This window comes from Lissotriton helveticus, chromosome 3_1 (genome assembly GCF_964261635.1).
Source record: "Lissotriton helveticus chromosome 3_1, aLisHel1.1, whole genome shotgun sequence".
In the NCBI taxonomy this organism is placed as follows: Eukaryota; Metazoa; Chordata; class Amphibia; order Caudata; family Salamandridae; genus Lissotriton; species Lissotriton helveticus.
Genome location: NC_136061.1, coordinates 369,070,559 through 369,092,368, shown reverse-complemented (window position 1 = coordinate 369,092,368; position 21,810 = coordinate 369,070,559). Strand labels below are relative to the sequence as shown.

At 40.8% G+C, this 21,810-nt stretch overlaps 1 protein-coding gene across 1 annotated transcript in view; it reads right to left on the bottom strand.

The window, feature by feature from the left end:
- The window catches only part of FAM222B (family with sequence similarity 222 member B), a 240,986-nt gene extending 223,584 nt beyond the window's left edge, over nucleotides 1–17,402 (bottom strand). Inside the window, exon 1 of the mRNA XM_078680091.1 lies at nucleotides 17,233–17,402. The gene's annotated coding sequence lies outside the window, so the exon portion shown is untranslated. The remainder of the gene's footprint in view (nucleotides 1–17,232) is intronic.
- Nucleotides 17,403–21,810: the final 4,408 nt, after the last annotated feature.

Sequence of the window (21,810 nt, the reverse complement as noted above, 5' to 3'; positions counted from 1 at the left end):
GAGGTGTTTTACGTCCTGTCCACATACGTTATTTGCAGAGGGAGAGGCTGGGGGACTGCTGGAGGGCTCCCCTCCGTTTTTCATTTCTTTCTTTTCCTTCCCTCACTTGGGTTCCTCTTTTAGTCTAGGTGGGTGGTAGTTTCTTTTCTCTCTCTTCTAAATCTCGGGTTTCATAAAATGGGCGACAGGCACTCTGCTGAGGGGGAGGCCGTAGCCGGAGGCAGGGGTGCAGGGTATTCTCTGTTTTTCTTTCCCTTTTTCAGTTTCTAGGGCCTCTTTTTCTCCCTTGCTTTGCTTGGCTTTTTCTTTCCTTTCTTTCTTTTTCTTATCTTTGGGATTCCGAGTAGTAGGTGGCTTGCCGGATGTTCTTATGTCACAAGCCTGTATGGGGGATGTTATATTAGTTCCTTTTTAGAGACGGCGGGCGTGTGCTGCATTGGGGGGCGTAATGTATTATTTGTTGTCTATCCTGTTTAGTGCGCGTTAGTGCCTGCGCCCCGCCTGCAGTGGTCCCGATTGTGCATATCCTGATTTGTGATGTCCCCTACCTCTGGTGTTACTAGATTATATGACATCGGATCCTGTTCTATCTCTGAACTTTAAAAAAAAAAAAAATAAATAAATAAAAACTCTTATCCTGGTACCATTATGGTGCGACAGTATCCTGGGTGTTGATGTGGAATTGAGGAGGCGGGATGTATGTGTTTTGACTTATTGATTTGCATTGACCGTCTCTGTGATAATGGCCGACTGTGCTCTTGCTGGCCTGCAATTGTATTTGCCTTATGTCACAATAAATGTTTTCAAAAAAAATAAATAAATAAATAGTTGCCAAAGCTACCTTCTGGAGAAGTTCGCGCTATATAAAATTTGTAAATGGAATTCCCATATGCATTAAGTAGGTGAACTGCTCCTGGCAAGAGCCCCGAGAATGTTGGCCCCAGGGGCCGAGACTAAAACGTGGCTCCCCGCTCCCCTCAGAACGGAGATGCAGGGGCTCTAAAAAGGGTGACAACACTGCGAAGCCTCGTTAACAACTGAATGGTCTTTCACCGACCTTGAAATACTCGGGTGCAGCTGCAATCAGACAGTCGCCAGCCCTGGGAGCTGTCTCGGCTCGGGCTAGCACACACAACGGGAGAGAGAGTGGTGGAGATATGGCTCTGACGCGTGCCAGCGCCTATTTTGTCCCTCTTTGTGGAGAAAGACTGTTACAAACACAAATTACCAAGGGCTTGTGTGTGCCCAAGACTAATATGCGAGATTGTTCCTTTGGGAGCACTTTTTTATGCTATTGTACACTGTGTGCCCCACATGTATGCAGTGGGGGGGCGTTCCATATGGGAGAATATGTTCGTGCGGAAAGCAGCATGCAAGACACCAATTTTATTTTCATAAAACGTACCTACATGTTTATGTAAACATGTGCAATAGGCTGTAAACTATGTTGCACTGTTTGTAATGGTAACAAGGAAATATTGCATGAAATGCTATTATATTTTAATATGATAGTGGAGAAAGAAATATTTTTAGGGAAGTGGTAATCTTGCATTGCACTGAATAGAAATTATTTCCATGCGCGCGCTCTCCGACATGGCTTTGAGGGACTGACTATTCATGTGCCGGAGTTCTTCAGTGCAGTCTGTCTTCAACAAGACTAGTCCGGACTTGTTGCTAGAGACCTCGGAAGGAGGCATCTGTACCCGCAGGGGTCGTTCACAAAACCCTGAGGTGCAGAGCACTGAATGAATTTTAACCTTTGAAGCCGTTCTTGTCAGTGCGCGAGCCTGTCAAGTACAGGGCCCACATCGGCCAATCTCCTCCTGCTCCGTGAATGAGCCATTCCAAGACAATGACTGGAGTCTGATACACCCCCCATTCCAGAGGTCAGGATACATGCAAGCTCTGCAAACAAGAATACAGAACAAAGAGCGCGCATAAAAGTACCTGGCACCGCACAACGTAAGGAAGGCGCAAACCCTGCACTCACAGAGTGTACAAAATAAAAGGATTTAGAACAGAAGCCTCTGCATGGAAGAGTCTTTTCTCTAATCCTAGATACGGACAACCTCAGTATCGAGACTAAGCAGATATCTATCAGGAGAACAAGTCACAGTATTAATACAAGTTCACCCCTGAGGAGGAGAGTAATACAAGGTCACCCATGAGGAGGAGAGTAATACAAGGTCACCCATGAGGAGGAGTTGGCCCAAACCCTGGAGAGTTTCAAAGAGTTTTCCAGCAGATTAGGAACAATCTTAAAAGCATTGTGGGTAAGGAGGGAGCAAGCTTGCATAACTCACAAAAACAAGTTTAAATAGGTTATTGTTTACAAGATAAGTCCGTTTCACCAAAGACTCAGTACCCATGTCCTTGGCGCCAGTTTATCATCATATTGCACTCTGGGGGTGCTGAAGTAACACATCTGAAAACAATGATTGATAGAAAAGTCCACCACTGGTCCTCTGTGTCCTTGGTGATGTGACATCTTCTGCTAACATTATGTCTGGGTGAACGGCTTGGTGGCCTTTCTTGTTTGCACAATGTTATGTAAATGTTTCGTTTATATAAAGCTCATGTTACGAGGCCTGGTTTGTAAGATGGTGTTCCACTGGCCGCCAAGAGCACTGGTATGAAGTAATTTGCCCAGGATCACACGGTTAAAAAAAATGTGAAAGCCTAAATTATAACTCAGGTGCCCTCGCATCACAGCTGACAATTTAGCCACCAGCCCACGTCCTCTGCAGGGAAGTGGGAAGCTGCACATCCCATGCCTGTGACAGAGCATCTGCGCGCCGCAGCCTCCACCCCCCCCCTCCGCCCTGCACAGCCGAGGCCCACAGCCCGCCAGCGGGCTGAGTCACTGTTTATACCCGTCCTCGCAAAGCAGCTTTCTGGGGATAAACAGAACCTGAGAGCTAAGGAGCAGATTAACCTCTCTCCAGCCCAGCAGGGCGCTCTGCACGAGCGTATAAATGGACAGTCTCTCTGACAGACACATAACAACAAAAAAAGGTCGTTTTAAGGTTTGCTTGCGATAGAAATCTGAGAATACATCATTGTAGCTTTGATATCTCGGTGTTCGATCAGACATGCAAGGGGCACGAGGGAAGACAGAAATAACAAATGCGTCAGAGCAGACACCGAGGCTCGCCAACGCGGCATCAATGCAGGGGGGGGGGCTGTACAGAGAGCGCCCATGAAAAGGGATCTCAGAAAACAAAGCAAAAAAGCAGAACGTGCGTGTACATTGCTGGTGCTGGTGTACATCTGAAAACATGGACACCTATAGGGTGGTATGGGTGAATGTCCTGAAGGTACCTTCGGTCTGGGACAGGAAATAGGCCCGGGCTCTAAAATAAAAGTGCCTATCATTAGCAAATCAGGAAGCTAAATAAAAAGTTGCCCACATTCTCCAACTCAGGGCAGTTCGGAACTTGTAAAGACACGCTGTGTTGGCATTTTGCAAGGTGCAGGAGACATCATGCATTTGTGGTTGCTTCTGTGGTGAAGTGATGCCTTTGGTTCACGGCCGTGAGAGATGTTAATTAGGGGAGAGGAGAAGTAAGTGAGGCCGAGCCCGCTGGGGGAAGCAACAGATGGCTTTGGTGTGGACGCGCTTCGCGCGCTGGATGGAAAGCGCGTGCAGCAGGGGGCGGAGCGGATCCCTTTGAAGTAACAATTAGAGTTGCATCAGGAAAGCTAAACCAGCAGGTGGATGCGCGTTCACGATCACATGCACTTGTGGAAATCCGCCGGCTGGTTTAGCTTTCCTGATGCAACCCTATAATTCTCGCTATTCATTCCGTGCGGAATGGAATAGCGAGACCTAAAAATGGTAAACACAATGCCAAAAAAAGAGTCTTTCATTGAAGACAATTTTATTCAGTAAACATTTCCATGTATGATCTACTATAAATACACAAAAGCTGCTTATACCTCATGGTTATCTGTGATAGGCCATTGCAGTCAGAGTAAAACTGAGATTTATGCTACATTGATTCAGTTTATTTCCAACAAAGGACAAATCTTTACCACAGAAGCCTAAAGACCATGGCTCCAGTTGCAGATTCTGCTGTTACAAACTAGAATCAGTGTTACAATTTTTATACACATGCGTCAACTTCAGAGATGAAAGTTTGCATTCTTAAACCATTCTTTGACTGGATGTATATCAGAACTTGCCACCAAGATGTGACTGCATGCCTAGATGGCACCAATATTGAGTTCAACTGTAGGTTTACTAAATTTCTTACAACACTGGAAAAGAAAATATCCACAACTGATATTCTACCAGAATGAATTCTGGAGTCCCGCTGCAGATCCTGCAGTCAACATTTAGACTCAGCATCACACCTTTCATGCACATGCCCCGAATTTAGGATCAAGACAATTATTCTTCTTAAAGTACTTTTTCCTCGATAAAAATTAGATCTTGCAGCCAATCTAGGACTGCACGCATGGGTGGCTCGAACAAAGTTGAACTACAGGTTTCCTAAATGTATTATTTTATCGATAAAAGAATCAATATACATTCCACCAGAACTAACTTATATGCATGATTTTAAAACACAAAAATGCTAAAGTCACACTGATCGATCAATGGATGAAAGGAGCTAGCGGAAAGCTCCTATAAATAAGTAGATTATACAAATAACCCTAAATAAAAACAAAAGGTAATGTCCAACGTTGGACATAAAAAATAAAACACAAATCTTTTAAGATTCCGGACTACATTTTGTTCCATGACTTCTAACATGTGTGGGATTGAGGACACTTCTATAAGGAAACATCACAAAAAACAGCATTCCCCCTTTGAATAACCCAATCCCCAGAGAGATTTAAGTGAGACAGCGTCAAAGGTGCACATACTGGCTTTCCCTAAAATATCTGGGACTTCAATTGTCTTTTTAAAACAATCGCTATAGCTCTTCTGTCAATAAGAAACTCATTTTTCAATGATTACAATGGAACAGGACAGCACAGAATATGGTCTTTATACTGTTGAATTAAAGAGAGTGGGGACATGATTTTAACAGAGAGCTCACTCTGTAGTCTGGTCGCCAGGAGAGGATCTTAAAGAGGTTAACTGTGAGGCACTGCTTGCTTCACAATCATTTTCTTTTCAACTTCCAACACATTTTCAATTTGCGTCACCTTCTACAAAAATGGTATAGTTGGAAACAGGCTGTGAATACTCAAAATTATCCAACCTTACAGGACGTCTGGACCACAAAGGTTTCTGAGAATTTATGTATTTACCGTATTTGTCCCCACAAGCCACTATGCGATGCATAATTTGAAGATTACAACATTAAGTCCTGAATGTGATGCTGGCCGGTGAGGAGTTCTCAGTATATGCATGTGAGCCTGCTAAACTTCCATAGTCCTTTTATCAAATAGGTTGATGCGAGGAGAAAGCTCTTTAAAGAGATGAGTTGGGCTTCTTGTAAATCAGTAAGATAAAACCTTGACTCCTTTGAGGAGGGTCAATAGGTCTTAATTTGTTAATGAGGCCTTCACTAGACACATTTTCTATCTGCCACCTGATCATCAGCGAGTTCATGAAGAATCAGTTGACTGCTATGGATTTTCTTTGGTGTGGATGGAAGTGGACCTATGGTGGGATTCACAATGCATCTGAATTTCTTGCTCTGTTTTGACTGTGGTGCATGGAGAGGGTCAAGGGCAATGCTCTCTGCTGTCAACCAGTTGGAGGGATGCTGATATTGTGCATCAGAACAGTCGAACTGGAGGGTTTTTCCTCTGAATTTTGATGGGAGAGCAGCAGGCTTAGCATTTTGGCATTTCTTAGAAGGGTTCTTCTTCAATGATCCAGAGAGGAAGATGGTGCAGTCAGAAATAGTGGGGGTATGGAACATCTCAGAAGGCAGAAGACTAGAAGGAGGTGGAACGCGAAATCACAAACTGGTCCCTCACAATGCCTTGTGGCAAACTCACTGCTGCTCTTCTCTCCTAGGATGGAGAGACGTTTAGGAGATACAAGTAAATGAAAGGCTGATTACCTGAAGAGAAATGCAGACTCAAGAATGTGACTCCGATCCCTAGCACCACCTTCTGCAGTGACAAACTGGTGCCCCATTAATTGTTTGATGATTAGGCGCTCCATCCTGTGAGGAATTACCACAGCAGGCAAATACAGTTTTAACTGTATAAGTTGATCCCTTGAATGTTCTGTTGCACTATGTCCATTCCTGTCAGAAGTGGGTAGTATATTCTACCCAGTCATCTGTACTGCCAATTTCCCAATTATCGATCATATCCCCATTGGTGAGCACCAAAACTTGACAACCTTAGAAACGAAAACATACGACGAAGTTAAGAAATGACTGCTGCCATTTAAAGGAAATTTAAGACATATCATTGAAAAAGTCAAAGAGTGTGCATTCAGGCATTTTCTTAGTTTATTGGCAGTTTTCTATGTCCTGGATAACAGCCAGTGGTTGCCGAGTGCTTTAAAAAATTAAGCGATGAAGTTCCACAACACAGATTACAGAAAGATTAGATGACATGCAGTCAAATTGTTATGGCCTGTTTCCAGTTGACTGGACTGCTGTTTCGAGAGAAGCTGGATGGAGTTTAGGAATTCCTAGAAGGGAGTTACCAGAGTCCAGTCTCTATAGCACAAGGGATTGAATTATTTGATTGAAATCTGGTTCTGTGAGACACTTGACTAGACAGCAGTTTAAGTTTGTATCATGCCTCATTAGCCACTGGGTGAACATGTGCTTGAAAGTTAAGATTTATTTCCAGGAAGAAGCAGAAAGATTTGATGTACTCCAAAATGAGTGTTTTACAGTTTAATAACATGAATATGTTTAGCCTTGTTTGGACTGAGATAGAGAAATGGGGGAGAGAGTGGTAGAAACTCTTGAGTAGGTTAAGCTTAAAGGTGGAGGTGCAAAATCAAAGATTAAATGTCAAACAGAAATGGGGTCACGCATTCAACACAGTTGGGCCTTGTTAGCATAAAAGTGATATGAGATGGTAAGAATGACGAGAACTGGATTCTCCATGTATAGAATGAATTGTGTGGGAGAGATAACATAACCACTTTAGGTGGTTGTCTTTCTCAGAAACCGTATTTAAAAATCATGAACCATGCTGAGACTACGATGTTGGACCAAGGCCAATTTTGCCTGTCTTGGAGAAGCTCCAAAGCCCCATAACTGAATTTATAGCATAAATGTACTTTCAGCCCCACTGCATGCATTTATTGTGGAATTACTTACTGTTGAATGTTTCCTATTCAAGGGTTATCAGGACCTCAGCAAATCTTTTCATTAGAGAGTACTCATCTCAAAATTAACTTCTAACCAGTCGTTTGTGTATGTATGTACACAGCATTTCTATCAATATAAATCAGGGGTGCTGGTTATGATAGCTTTGTAAACAATGCAGTTGTTTAGAAAATGATGCGGCCCGGAAAGGGGAGCCAATTAAGTTCCATTAGAAAGTGTGTGCTTTTATGCTTAGTTATTAATTTAATTGGTGTTACTGGGCAGGTACCAGAATCGTGGAATACAGCTAAAATTATGTTTTTTCTTAAGAAAAATAAAATACCAACGGAATGCGGCTCTTATCGTCCTATATCAATGATTAACGCTGACGCTAAAGCATATTCTAAGATACTAGCTCTTCGCCTGGCCCCACTTATGTCGCTGTTGGTAAACGAACAACAACATGGTTTCGTAGCTGGGAGGGACACAACTACCCATATAAACATGGCGATTACTGCCTTCGATGTTGCAGCAACTAACCACACCCCACTCGGGATGATACTTTTAGACGCAGAGAAGGCGTTTGACCGAGTGGGGTGGGATTACTTATGGGGGGGTGAAGAAACAATATGGCTTTAAAGGACGTTTTTAAGAAGTATACAAGCTTTGTATAGAACTCCTAATGCTAAGATCAGCTATGCAGGGGCGTTTCATCTAAATTTTTAATTTCACGGGGGACACGGCAGGGGTGTCCTCTGTCACCCCTACTCTTTGCTCTTTCCATGGAACCGTTTATTAATGCCCTTCAAGAGCAAGCCAGAATAAAACCCATACTTCATGAAGACAAAATTTTGAAAATTACCGCCTATGCCGATGACTTAGCCATCTATACCACCGATGTGGCAGAAGCACTGGTAGGGATCTCAGAAGAAGCCAATAACTTTGGGGCTATCGCAGGTTACAAACTTAACATAAATAAAACGCAAGTCATAATGAATTATCAGACTAATCCTCAAGTTCCAGGATATTGCCTGGCCGCGGTTTATTTAGGGGTTAAAATCTCTTCAAGGATCTCGGAAATAAACGTATTAAATTATGAACCTTTATTGAAAGAAGTTGCTGCTCTTCTAAAAAAAAATGGCATAAGATCCCGCTTAACCTGTTGGGACGATTGAATCTGATTAAAATGAATATTTTGCCTAAATTCTTATATCTTTTTCGCTGTATTCCTCTGCGCGTTAATAATTTGTTTTTTAAAGAATTGGATAGCATTATTAATAGCTTTTTGTGGGGCTACAAGAAGCCGCGAAGATCGATGGCAATCCTGAAATTACCACTGGAAAAAGGAGGTCTTAACTTCCCTGATTTTAGAGCTTACTTTTTTGCTTCTTTTTTGAACCGGCTTCGCAGCCTGTTTATTAGCTATAATCAATTTTTTTTTCATCAATTTATGCTTGGCAGAGAGGCAAAACAATTTTTGGCGAAGGTGCAGGACCCGAATTATTTTAAACGAGTAAAATTTAAGACTGCACGGGAGGCAGTACGTATTTGGAATATGATGATGATCAATTGTGAGACTTCTTTTTTTCACACTGATCTGTTACTTTGGGGTAATCCTGGACTTCCAGGGATTTTCAATGATAATACGGGACGAGAGTGGGCTAAATATGGTATTCTAAAACTGGGAGACTTATATGGTTCAATTTGAAACTTTTGTTCAAATTACCGGAATCGATGCGCTTTAAGTATATTCAAATAAGGGACTATTTAATCCGTAAAATGAATCTGATATCCGTAAGTAGCTCAGATTTATGGAGTTGCTTTTATTCAACAAATCGAAAATCCGTAATTAGTCTGGGATATAAGTGTTTAAACCAAAACAAATTGGATGAAACTCCTCGATTAGCGACAAAATGGACTTCTATACTAGGATTTAATGTGACAACTCAGAATATTACAGCCGCTTTAGTAAACATCAATAGAACGACTCATTCATCTAGTTTAATGCTTCAATCGTACAGAACAATATCTCACCTATATTACACACCAGTGAGAATTTCTAAATGGGCACAAAATAATTTGAACAGTGACCGTACTAAATGCCCTAAGTGTGGGCTGTTGGCTGCAGATATTGTACATATGATCTACACATGTCCGGTATTAGCAAGGTATTGGTCGGTAATAGAAAATATCTTATATAAACAAAAAGTGATCAGTTCTTCATTATCAGCAGCCTCAATTTTACTTGCTATATACCCGTCTAGCACTATTAACACAGATTTGTTAAATATACTTTTGACCAGTGCTAGATTGGTTATCGCGAGAGCTTGGATCTCCCCGAACCCCCCTCATACAATGGAATGGTGGGCGTTAGTTAATGAGATCTATACTATGGAGGGTTCAATTGCAAGGAACCGGGGAATAAAAGCAATTGGGAAATTTGCTAAAATTGGGGGCACCTTTTTAGAATAGTACATGATTACAGAAGATACTAACAGTGGTAAGCCTCAGGGAATACATATCTGTGTCTTTCTCACTTTTTCATTATTGATACAATAATATACACTATCCCATTTGTTTTTTGTTCTATCTTAAGGTTATATTTGAAAGATGGGTAATGTAAAGTGTATGGCGTTACTTTATTTGTATTTTGATCTGTACCGATATTTGATTTTATATCATATGTTTTGTTTAAAATGTATTTGTTGATCATCTTGCCCTGCTTGTCAATTAAAAAAAAAAAAAAAAAAAAAAAAGAAAGTGTGTGCTTTGATCATATTTCTTTCTGGTTGAGATGTGCTCAGGTATGCTGAATGCCCATATGGGATGCTAGTGCGGAGTCTGGGAGGCATTGGTATATCCAGGTGCAGTACAAGGGCTTGACCCGCAGTCCTGAAGTGTCTTACCAGAAGACATGGAATGATTTTCTTTAGAAGAGACAGCTGGTTCCAGGCCACCTCCCCCCCCCCCCGCAATGCGCTCCTCGAGTGGGGAGGTTGATGTCCAGGGATATTCCAAGTAACTTAGCATTCAGTTAAAGCTGGTGTTAGAAGCCATCATGATTCATGTCATTGAGCCAGGTTTGCACTGTATCTCGTTTAAAATTGTTGGCAAATAAGATTTCTGTCTTGGTTGGATTGACCTTTTAGTAAACTATGAACATCCAATTATGGATGATGTGCAAGCAGTGCTTGAGGAGTGGGATGCCTGAAGCAGGAGACACTTTCAAGCAGATTTATGCATCATCGGCATATTGGGGTATCTTGATGTTGCTATCTGTTACTAAAACAACAAGCAGCCCCAGGACACAGTATGGAGCCCCGGTTACTCCACAAATGATAGGGAAGTTTTGAGATCAGAGCAAACTGGTTTCTGTTATGACATAAATCACATGGATGCTGCCCTGATAGTGGCATTTGCGTTTTTTGTGGCAAATATGGGATCAGACTGTAAATATTATAGAATGTTTTACACAAAGTTAAATGAAAATGATGTGCATAGGCAATAAATAATCCCATAATGAAATTCATACTTTGCAGATCAGTTTCTACCACTAGCTTCTGGTGCCTTCCGTTAATTTTGCATCATATTTCAACCCACTTGCAGATAATTTGTGGCTGATCTTGCTGTACATGAAAATTGGGCAACTCCCAGGGTCAACAGAAGGGTATCCCTAAAGAAACATTTTGAAGGGACTGGGCTGAAGTAATTGAAACAGGTGAAAATACCTTGTTAAGTTGACCAAAACAAACTATGTTAAAAACGAATATATGGATTTTACCTGATTCGAGAAAAGGCCTCGTGTTAAGTTTAAGTACTTATTAGAAAGGCACATGCCTGAAAATCAAAGCTATGATTTACCTCTTTGTGTATTATACGAATGAAATGTAAGATTTTTCGTTTTTAAGTCTCGCCTACGCAGCGTGTATGCGCTGCTTAGGAGTGCCTTTAACTGTCGCTCTGCTCATTTTCAAAGCACACACTTGTGCTTGTGGCGGCATTCACCTTGCGGGAGAGCAGCGGCGCACGTGCTAATTGGCTGTTACGCGCCCCGCAAGGCGGATGCCGTCACTAGCATGCTTCAAAACAGTCATTAAGCAGAGCGCGGATGAGTTTTTTTTTTTTTAATTCCCCGCTTCACTCACTCTCTCTTTGCTTTCATTCGCGGCACTCGTGCTTTGGCTGTAAACATCTAAAGCCAAAGCACAAGTGCTGCGCTTGTCTGTATTTGCCACCCGACTTCCTTGTCTTTGAAATTTGCTGGAAAGCGGCCCCATGGCTCATCAGAAAAGTGGTAGAACGGGCTGATAGCATCGCATGCAATTAATGGATATACATGCACGTAAACGTCTGACAAAGTACAGTAATGTCAGTGCGTTTCCCCTGCCTGCTGTTCACCCCATAGACCCTGGCTGCTCACCGGTATCATCCTTCCTTTCCCACCATTACGTCTCAATGGCACCTGACAGAGGCATTCTGGGATTGATTTACTGTCTACCATACATATGTGGTGCATTCTAGGCCATTACCAGAGGAAAACAGCGTTTCCGTACATTCTCCCTTGAGTAGGCTCTCCCCTCCTTCGGCTCCTATCATGATCTCCAGTCCAGGGAAGATGCTTCTACAGAAGCATGCCATCTCTTCGGCTGCTGGGCTCCCTCTGGGACGTCGAACTTTGCTGCCATCTACGCCCATTGCTCCTTTGCAGTCCGCACTGATCTAGATTTCTTAAGTGCTCCACATGGGTCCCGGGCTGAGGGAGCCCCCGTCTTTGATGTCTGATCTATGTGGGGGCACATGCTGGCCAACCTATGCGAATAGAACCTACATAATACCACACAGTGCTCGCGGTGTTTATTTATTTGTTTGTTTGCATGGCATACTCTGCAAAATAAATGGTCTCTAGGTGCCGAACTGAGAGGAGTGTACTAGCTTTATTGAAACATTTAGAATTATAGATAGGCAACTGTGAATTACAGGTATGTTTTTCACATTGGTGTTCTGAGTGACATCACATAGACCACAAGAGCGAAGCTTGAGTTCTCTATGACGTCACTCAGAAACCCCAAGTAAAAAACAGACCCGTAATTCACTTTTACCCATAAAAATATTATGTTATGTGTAGCCCCCAAATCATGTTCCCTTACTTTCAAGTACTACGCAGGAGGAAGAGAATTAATGAGGAACCCATACATAGCTTTGCTTCTCCTCCCAGTCCCAAATAAACCACGCATTGGCATAGCCAATAGGTCTCGCCTTTGGGACCTTATAAGTGTTTAGTTATCCAGCTCAATATCCTTGGTGCAACAACATCAAGTGTTGCATGGCTAAACACTTATAAGGTCCCAAAGGCGAGACCTATTGGCTATGCCAATGCTTGTTTAACTTGGCTATATGTTTCGTGGATTGGATTTACTGTGTACTAAAAACAGTTTAATCAACTTTTATACTCAAATGGTCTTAAACAAATTTCATTGCATGTGGGACACATACTCCAAGTCTTCTGTGCACACACACACAAGCCACAAACACTGACGTGTACGTAACTGCAGAAGACCGTGAATAGCTTTCATAGAAAGACACACTTAACGGTGCTGATCACTCAAGCAAGGAGTTGTGAAAATGAGAGATTCAAAAGTACTATCTGGACATTTACAATGTATTGGCTTTCCTGCCATGAATGAGAACATCCTGTGAGTTGAATGATACTGCTCAAACACCAATATGTCTGTCGAAATAGGTTAGCACTAGACTATAGGGATTAACAAGACCTGTGGAGGAGTTTAACAATGAATGATGAATCTTAAAGAGGTTAGAAAAGTGTTCTCTTATACATGAAGGTTTCCAACAACTTTTTAATCCAAGACAATGACGTTTTGTAAATCACACTGAGCTCACCTCCAATGACAACCCACACAACATGATTCAATTCCTCCGGGCTGCTCGTTATAGTCAATGACCACATACTTCAAAGCATATCTTACACAGAATCAACAAGGACAGATTATACTACCTTCGCAGATTTCAGCAACAACAAAGATCTGGCATATAAAACTACTGAACCCTTATTTCCGATGTTTAAAACATTTTCCCATCCCCTCCTAATTGCTGATCTTACAAATGCTCCAATATTGGAATTATTCTACAAAGCAATAGTTACAACATAGGGGCCGATTCCGATCTGGGTCGGAAAGCACTCCGACCGAGCCGAATCCGGGGTGATTTCTGACCGATCCAGACTCCTGCAGTCCGACCGTGCGAGTACGATGCATATGCCGGACTCTGTTACGTCGGACTCCAATAGAAGTCAATGGGAGCCGGTCGTACAATGCGTACATCGGCTCCCATTGACTGATTGGGTACGTCGCAGACAAGTGCGCCCCCTACACTGGGTACGCGTCGTTGCCAGTCGCACTGTACCTGCCTGTGTTGGGGAGACCCAGGGGTCTCCCCCTGTGTCCGATTCGTAAGGCTGCGGGTAACAGGGGGTCCGACGCGGACCCCCGAAGTCCGGCGCCTGGAGCTATTGTAAGCCGGACGCTCCGACTCGAACAGGCTGTCCGATTTGTGCATCGTAGTAGCTTGGGCATGAAACGTCTCGATTGCACGCCGCGGTTTGCCTGTGACCGAGTCGTACGGAGCGGTTCGGACCCGGAAACGATTTGGACAGAGAATTTGCGCTTGTTCGCATCGTACTTCGATGTCTGGACCCGTGTACGACTGACAGAAATCCATCCTCCGATTCGGATCAGATTATGCCAAACCCGATTTGGTGCCCTTCCGGCCAAGTTCTGAATCGGCCCCATAGTGTTGACATTTTGCAAAATGCTCTCTCGCATAATCAACCTTATTTGTGCATTACTAAAACAAATTATTACAAAGTGTGCCTTAGAGATTTGCTACTCAGTATCTTTATGCTTCCATTATCACCATCATATCTACAGGTAAGTTGACTGAACCAGAGAAACCGAGGTAAAAGCAACAATCAAACACACAGCCTCTCAAGTCAAATCTGTAGTGCAGAGCACCAGCTTCTAACACTGCATTACAAAATGTATTATCTGATAAAAAAAAACTCATGGTATTCGGCTGCAGTTGTGTGTGATGCTGGAGCTAACTGGATCTTGGTCACTGAGAATTGAGACTTATTATTTGCATGTAAAACGTGAAATGTCCAACCAAGCAAGCACAAAGCTGACTTAAGCTGGAACACAATATTTCTCAAAGCCCTTTTACAAGTTTTTCAAAGCAAGTGATAAAAGCACATCACCTCAATTAGTCTGAAGTTAAGTGACTGTAGACAAATTTGCACTCTAATGATTCAAATACGTACTTGCATTTGGAACTAGCACATTTAACAAAGTTTGAATTAAACTGCTTGGTGCAAAATTAACAGATTCCTAAACGTTTTGGTAGAAATACGCTGGTGTCATTTTTTTGAATACCACCATGCTTCATCCAGTTTGTAACTGCCCCCGAACATTAAGGTCCAAAAGAGTGGTGGTTAGGTTCTTTATTGCATTAAAGCATAGCTTCTCTGCACTCTTGCTGGTCATCCACATCCCAAAAAGTTCCTACAGTTACATCTACAAGCTAGCACTTGTTTTGCCATGCCTTACAAATGGCACCCACTCACCGTCAATGATGGTGGTAGCATGTCTAACAAATATCCCACTCTCACAAAGGAGGCACTAAGTCGAAACTTACTGTCTGTCTTAACCATATTGGACACCACAAGATAGGAGGATGAGGTTGTCTCGTGAAGCTACAGTTGCACCTGCAGTCGAACCCTACATGCAGATCCATGCAACCACCAGTGAAAGCTGAAATAACTTGATGGATGCAGGAATATCGTTTGCATATAAAACCTTCGGTAAATAAAAAGAGTGAACCTTAACATTGAGAATAATGGTATTTATTTTACACACACGACTGCTTCAAACCCAAATGTTCACCCAAAGCCACGTCACCTGAACACAAGCATCGTTCTCGTGGAATACACTGTATAGTAAAAACAAAAATGAGATGGATGTGTACCAGCTCCTGCTAAACAAAGTGAAACTGTATCACCCACAAAGTGACTTGGGAACTGATGTTCAAGCTATCATACTATCACTGCTGAATGATGGCAATGCCCTACGGCCTCTTAACACTCCGCACTAGAGCTGGTCAAGGGAATTCTAGACACAGCAGCACATCTCCTTCGTGGTTTAAAAAAATATGACCACATCACGAACATGATGATAGAACTCCACTTGCTTCTCTTGCCGGTCCATACCATCTTCAAAATAAACTGTATCATTTACAAAGCCATAACCTCGTTTGGTATTCTGCACACATTCATCCAGAACACAATAAAAATGGAGGCAAATAGGTAAAAATTGAAAAAAACAGCCATTCTCCATCTTTTGCACCCAAGAACAGGAACACTATCTCCATATCCATAAAGAACACTCCAACCCTACTCTGATGTTCAAAATGCTATTTTCTTTTAGTTTCACTATAAAGTCCAAGTGTTAAGTGTGAAACATAACCTTAAAAGAAAACCAATACACCGGCTCCCATTGGCAGTAAGTGACAAGACAGGATAGCAAATGCACCACTGTAAACATAAAACGCCGGGACTCCACAAAATAGGCTAAAACAAATCAGCCAAACATGGAGATTAATAGAAGACAACCTAAGTGCTTAAGTTATATGCCGTGGCCAGGATCTGAAAGGTATTCGACTCAGAACAGCACAGAGGAATACATCATTGTGAGAGTGAAAAGCAGCCCATGATGTGAAATACTTCTTGCAGCACCATTTACTCAAACATAGTGTCTACAACTGGGTGAACATGGTATTCACTTCTTTATTTCTACTTACCATTGACTGCCCACTTTTTATCTGCTTGTACCTTCTTGATTCTGTAACCACTATTGTCCCATTATTTACAATTCCTTCCTAAGCCCATCTCAATTTTCTCTCACAACCTAGATCCAAGACCAACACTTTTCTTCCACCTCCATCCAAAATGCTTAAATACGTTAAAGCGGACTCCCTTTCACCGAACTGTCTCGACCGTTCCAACTTATTCTGGCCACAAAACCCATCATTACCTGCGTCAGTCGTGTTCAGCATCAAGCCTCTCTGCTCGCACTTGCCCATGACCATATATATCCCAGCTATTCCCCACATCCACGGAATTCTTAATACACCCGACCACCTCATGTTTGACCTTTCAACATTGCCACCACCTCATTCTTATGCCCCAACACCAATTTACCCTGGCTTCACCTCACCAAAACAGTTTTCTATCCTTAACCCTATTTCAATATTTACAGCGCCGCCCTCCATGGCCCATCTTGAAATCTCATTCCTACATGCACCACTTCAAGTTCTGCCCCAAGCCCATACTTCACCGACATACAGTGCGTATCCCCACAGCTTTAACCAGTTTCCCCGTAACACTATCCAACTTTATATAGTTATCAATGTAACTGCCTGATCCTAATTCATCTCGCACCACTGCACCTCAACCCCTCCACCATTATGCGCCCATTCCACAACGATGCCTAACCACGTCCTATGCCTTTCTTCCTATTGCACCCTGCACTAACCCACGCCATCAGTCTACTCTTTGATGACACAATCTTCATCCCTGAATCCTCCATTCTGCCAGAAACCTCGACCTCAGACTCATTCCTATCTGATCCCTAAGCCGCCCAGGCATCCATATGATGCAGGCGGAACATTATCCTAACACCTATCTCTTCCTCTGTTTTCACCCTACTACAATCTTTACCCCAATTCCTCCTCTCAATCCCATTCTTGCTTCCAATTCTATCGTTTGATAAAGCGCTCCCCCCCTTATTGACCTATAATTGAAAAACCTCATCCCTGCCCCCACCCCACCAAACATTGGCCGAAGCCTTTCACTTGTCTCTTTGCACCATCCATCATTGTTCCTAACCCAACACTGCCCACATCTTTTTAACACCGAACTCACTCTCGGAGCCTATCCGGGATTCCTCCCCTCTCCTCGCCACCTTTACGGGAGCCTGGCCTCGGTCGCCGCCATCTTCTCTCGCACCGGCTCTGCTCTGTGTCTGCCTGAGGGGGCTGCGTGAGCCGACCACCATCCGGGGCACTGCGCGTGCGCGTCTGAGTCTACAATCCGGGACCCGCCGCCCCTGCGCACTGAGGCGATTCCACCGCGCGCAGGCCGCCTGCGCATGCAGCCAGCATCCGGATCCCGTACGCGTCTGCGCCATTCAACGAGCTCGGAAGGCTAAACGTATGCTTAACCGACTATTAGTTAAGTGTACGTCACAAATGCCTTATAAAGTAGTTATCTGTAATAAAACTGCCTTTTTATGTTGTCCATAATATGGGTAATGAGAATATTAACATATTTGGATGAAGTTGTGCCTGATCTCAACATGGCTGCGACTCTCTTCCCGTAGTGTAGGAGCTCCGTTGGTCCTACGACATGTGCCTTCTGCGTTGCCTGATTGAAGAAATAGCGTATGCTCTGGGCACGTGTATGCGAACAAGAGGTATCCACAATGATTTGTTCTATAATAAGAATACCTAAAGAAAATAGCCACACTTACACAAGACAAACGTACACACGCACTAATATATAGAGACAACCAAACTTTTAAACTCTTGTCAGAGGCGCAGTTCACTGATAGAATATCAACGCCCATAATATCCCCATACACAAATATCGAGGCATAAATATCCATGGAAAAAATATCGACATTCAATTTTTATAATGGTTAGTATAAAAATATAGAGAAAACAAATATTGATGTAAAAAATATAGATTTTCAAAATATCAAATTTTTTTCGATATAAAAAATTCATGTTAAATATATTAATTACAATTAACTTTAAAAATGTGGATTTAATAACCATTTTTACAAATATAAGAAATACATTTAATTAAAAATTAAACATACATATATAAAAAAAAATATATGTATATATACATATTGACTTAAAAAAAATTAAACTATTAATTAAAATGTATTTTAACATTTTATAAATGTATAAAATGTACAAATAAATATATATATACATACAGCTATAAAATAAAATCTAATAAAAAATAGCATTATATTATAAATTAAAATATTTAATAGTCTTTAAACTTACATTTCGCACTCCATTGAGTGCAACAGTAGGGAAAGTGTTGGATAGCAAAGGGGTAAACATAACTATTCCCACTCCAGTGATTGCAACAGTAGAGAAAATGTTGGATAGGGAACGGAGAAAAAAATACTATTCCCACTCCAGTGAGTGAAACATTAGGGAAAGTGTTGGATAGCGGAGGAGTAAAAATTACTATTCCCACTCGAGTGAGTGCAACAGTAGGGAAAGTGTTGGATAGCGGCGGGGTAAAGAAAGTTTTGGATAGCGGAGGGGTAAAAATTACTATTCCCACTCCAGTGAGTGCAACATTAGGGAAAGTGTTGGATAGCGGAGGAGTCACAATTACTATTCCCACTCCAGAGAGTGCAACAGTAGGGAAAGTGTTGGATAGTGGAGGAGTAAAACTTACTTCCCACTCCAGTGAGTGCAACAGTAGGGAAAAGGTTGGATAGTGGAGTGGTAAACTTAATATTCCCACTCCATTGAGTGCAACTGTAGAGAAAATGTTGGATAGCGGAGGGGTAAAAATGACTATTCCCACTCCAGTGAGTGCAACTGTAGGGAAAGTGTTGAAAAGCGGAGGAGAAAAAATTAAAATTTCCACGCTAGGGAGTGCAACAGTAGGGAAAGTGTTGAATGGCGGAGGGGTAAAAAATACTATTCCCACTCCAGTGAGTGCAACAGTAGGGAAAGTGTTGGATAGCAGAGGGGTAAAAATTTATATTGCCATTGGAGTCAGTTCAAAATGAAAAACAAACAAAATATCAAATACAACACAAAAGATTATTACAAAAAAGAAAACATATATTTTTTTACAAAAGATAGAAACATATTATAATGTTAGAAAGATCTAACAAATACCTAGAAAGAATTTTTTTTAATAAAAAAATAATTTGCAAATAACTATTTTTAATAGAAATTATTTATGATCAAAAACATTAATTATTACATAAATGCAATCTTTTTTATATTCTGCCCTATAGCACCACACAATTCACTACACACATGTAAATAAAAAAATGTACCTCCATAATTGACATAATTCATTTTCAATTAAAGAGCTATTATTAATTAAAAAACAAATTAAAACAGGAAAAAATGAATTTACTCCCCAAAAGTTACCCCTATAAAACCAAAACACAAAATAAAAATAAAGAATTGCCATAAATATTTATGAATTGTTGAAATAATATTAATGATCTACTGATTATTAATTAATTAAACATAAATTACCTTCCACCCTCTACCCCGATAAACACCACAACCCACAACTAAAAATCATTACACAATTTCCATTACTAATTTTACATTAATTAAGTAATATCAATTAAAAACGACATATTAATTGATTTAAAATAATTCACTTCCCACCCTTTACCACTATAAACCCCGCAACTCACATTTTAAATTAATTACACAATTACCATATTTACATTTTAATTATTAATTAATTAACATTAATTAACAGGTAATTATTAATTAATTATAAATAAATTACTTCCCACCCTATTCCCACCACACACTCCTAAAAAAATAACACAATTAATTACCAATTAACTAATTAATAATAATTAACAACCAATTCATAATTAATTAATAATAAAATAATTCCCACAATTAACACTATAACATGTTAATTAAATAAGTATTAATAAATAAAAAATGATAATTAATTTATTATAATTAAATTACTTCCCACCCTATTCCCCTATAAACCCACAACCAGCTACAGAACTAAACAACATAAGTTTAATTAAAATAAAATTAATAACTACTAAAAATGTAACACATATATTAAAAAACAAAAGCAATACTTATACAAAAAATAGTTCACAGACTTTTAAAATACATACTAAAATACATAACACTCATTAAAACATTGATATTTTAAACAATTATATTTTTGCAAACAATATTAATGACTTTGATATTTTTAAAAATTATATTTCTTACCTCCAAGTCGATATTCTTGACCATGATATTCTTGCTGTTGATATTTCTGCATCACGATATTTCCAACTCGATATTTGTGTATGTCGACATTTTAAACTCAATATTCTGTCTGTGCACCATCGGCAGAGTGAAGAAGCAGGGGCTCTAAGAAGGGGTGAAAGCACAACAAAGCCCCGTTAACAAGTAAATGGTCTTTTAAAGACCTTTGAAGTACTCGGGTGCGGCTGCAATAAGACGGATGCCAGACCAGCCAGCCTATTTATTTATTTATTTATTTTGAAAGTTTTATATAGCGCGGACAAGATCTTTGCAGATATCAGAGCGCTTTACAAAGAAGGGGGGTGAGGGATTATAGTCAAACAGGTAAGTCAGTAACGCTAACAGTACAAATAGGAGGGGGCAAAGCCACTCATATACATATATATCACAATACATATCAATAATACAGTTCAAGTAGTACTAGTACACGGTCCTCAAGAGGAGACTCCTCCGGGAGCTCTGTGTCCTTAGGGACATGAGTGGTGAGGGCATGTCTCACCTGCAGATATCGGTAGTATTCGTTTTCATGCAAACTATACTGCTTCACGAAGGATTCAAATGTGTGCACAGAGTCTTTCCCCACACATCTTTTATCTGGGTAATTCCGATAAGGTCCAATCTGTCGAATCCCTTAGCCTATAGCAGCTCAAAAACTATATGTGTGCCCGAGAAGCTGTCTCAGCCCAGGCTGACACACATGACGGGGGGCTGAAGCCCTTTGAGCCCAATGAGCGTTGCGCGCCTGATTCTGATAGATATATATATATATATATATATATATATATATATATATATATATATACATTCACCACAACTCTCCCATAGCGAAGTTGCTTTAAATCAAGTGCACTCTGGATCCAATATATATTTATAATTTTTAATTTAATCGGGTGTCATACTGACAAACGTGTATCGGCGTTTCCGCCTTTCTCAGTGTTAGTTTCACATTGCATTACATGCGTTTAAATAAAGTTACACTTTTCAATCAAGTTACCAAAAACTGTGACATAGAAAGAGGTCCTCACATTGTTCATAGATTTCCTCTAATGGGGCAGACATATTGGATTCCCAATCTCATTGTGTTTTTCACTATTTGCAACAACATATTTACTTATTTACAGAGATACCGATAGGCATTCTTAGTTCATTTTGACCCAAATATTACATTTTACGCATCTCAATTGGTGCATTGCTTGTATGCTACAATTACTAGCAAAAAATAACGAAAGTATTTCAACTTCATTTTGCCCTGAATGGGCTTAATCACAACCTGTCCATATTGGACACTTAATTACATAAACTTATTCTGCCCTGAATGGGCACTGTGTATCCATCTGTTGCCCCTCATAAATCTTTATATACAATGCTTATACCAAATTATAACTTCCAAAATTATTTACAGTAGGGTAGCACATACATCAAATTCATCAAAACT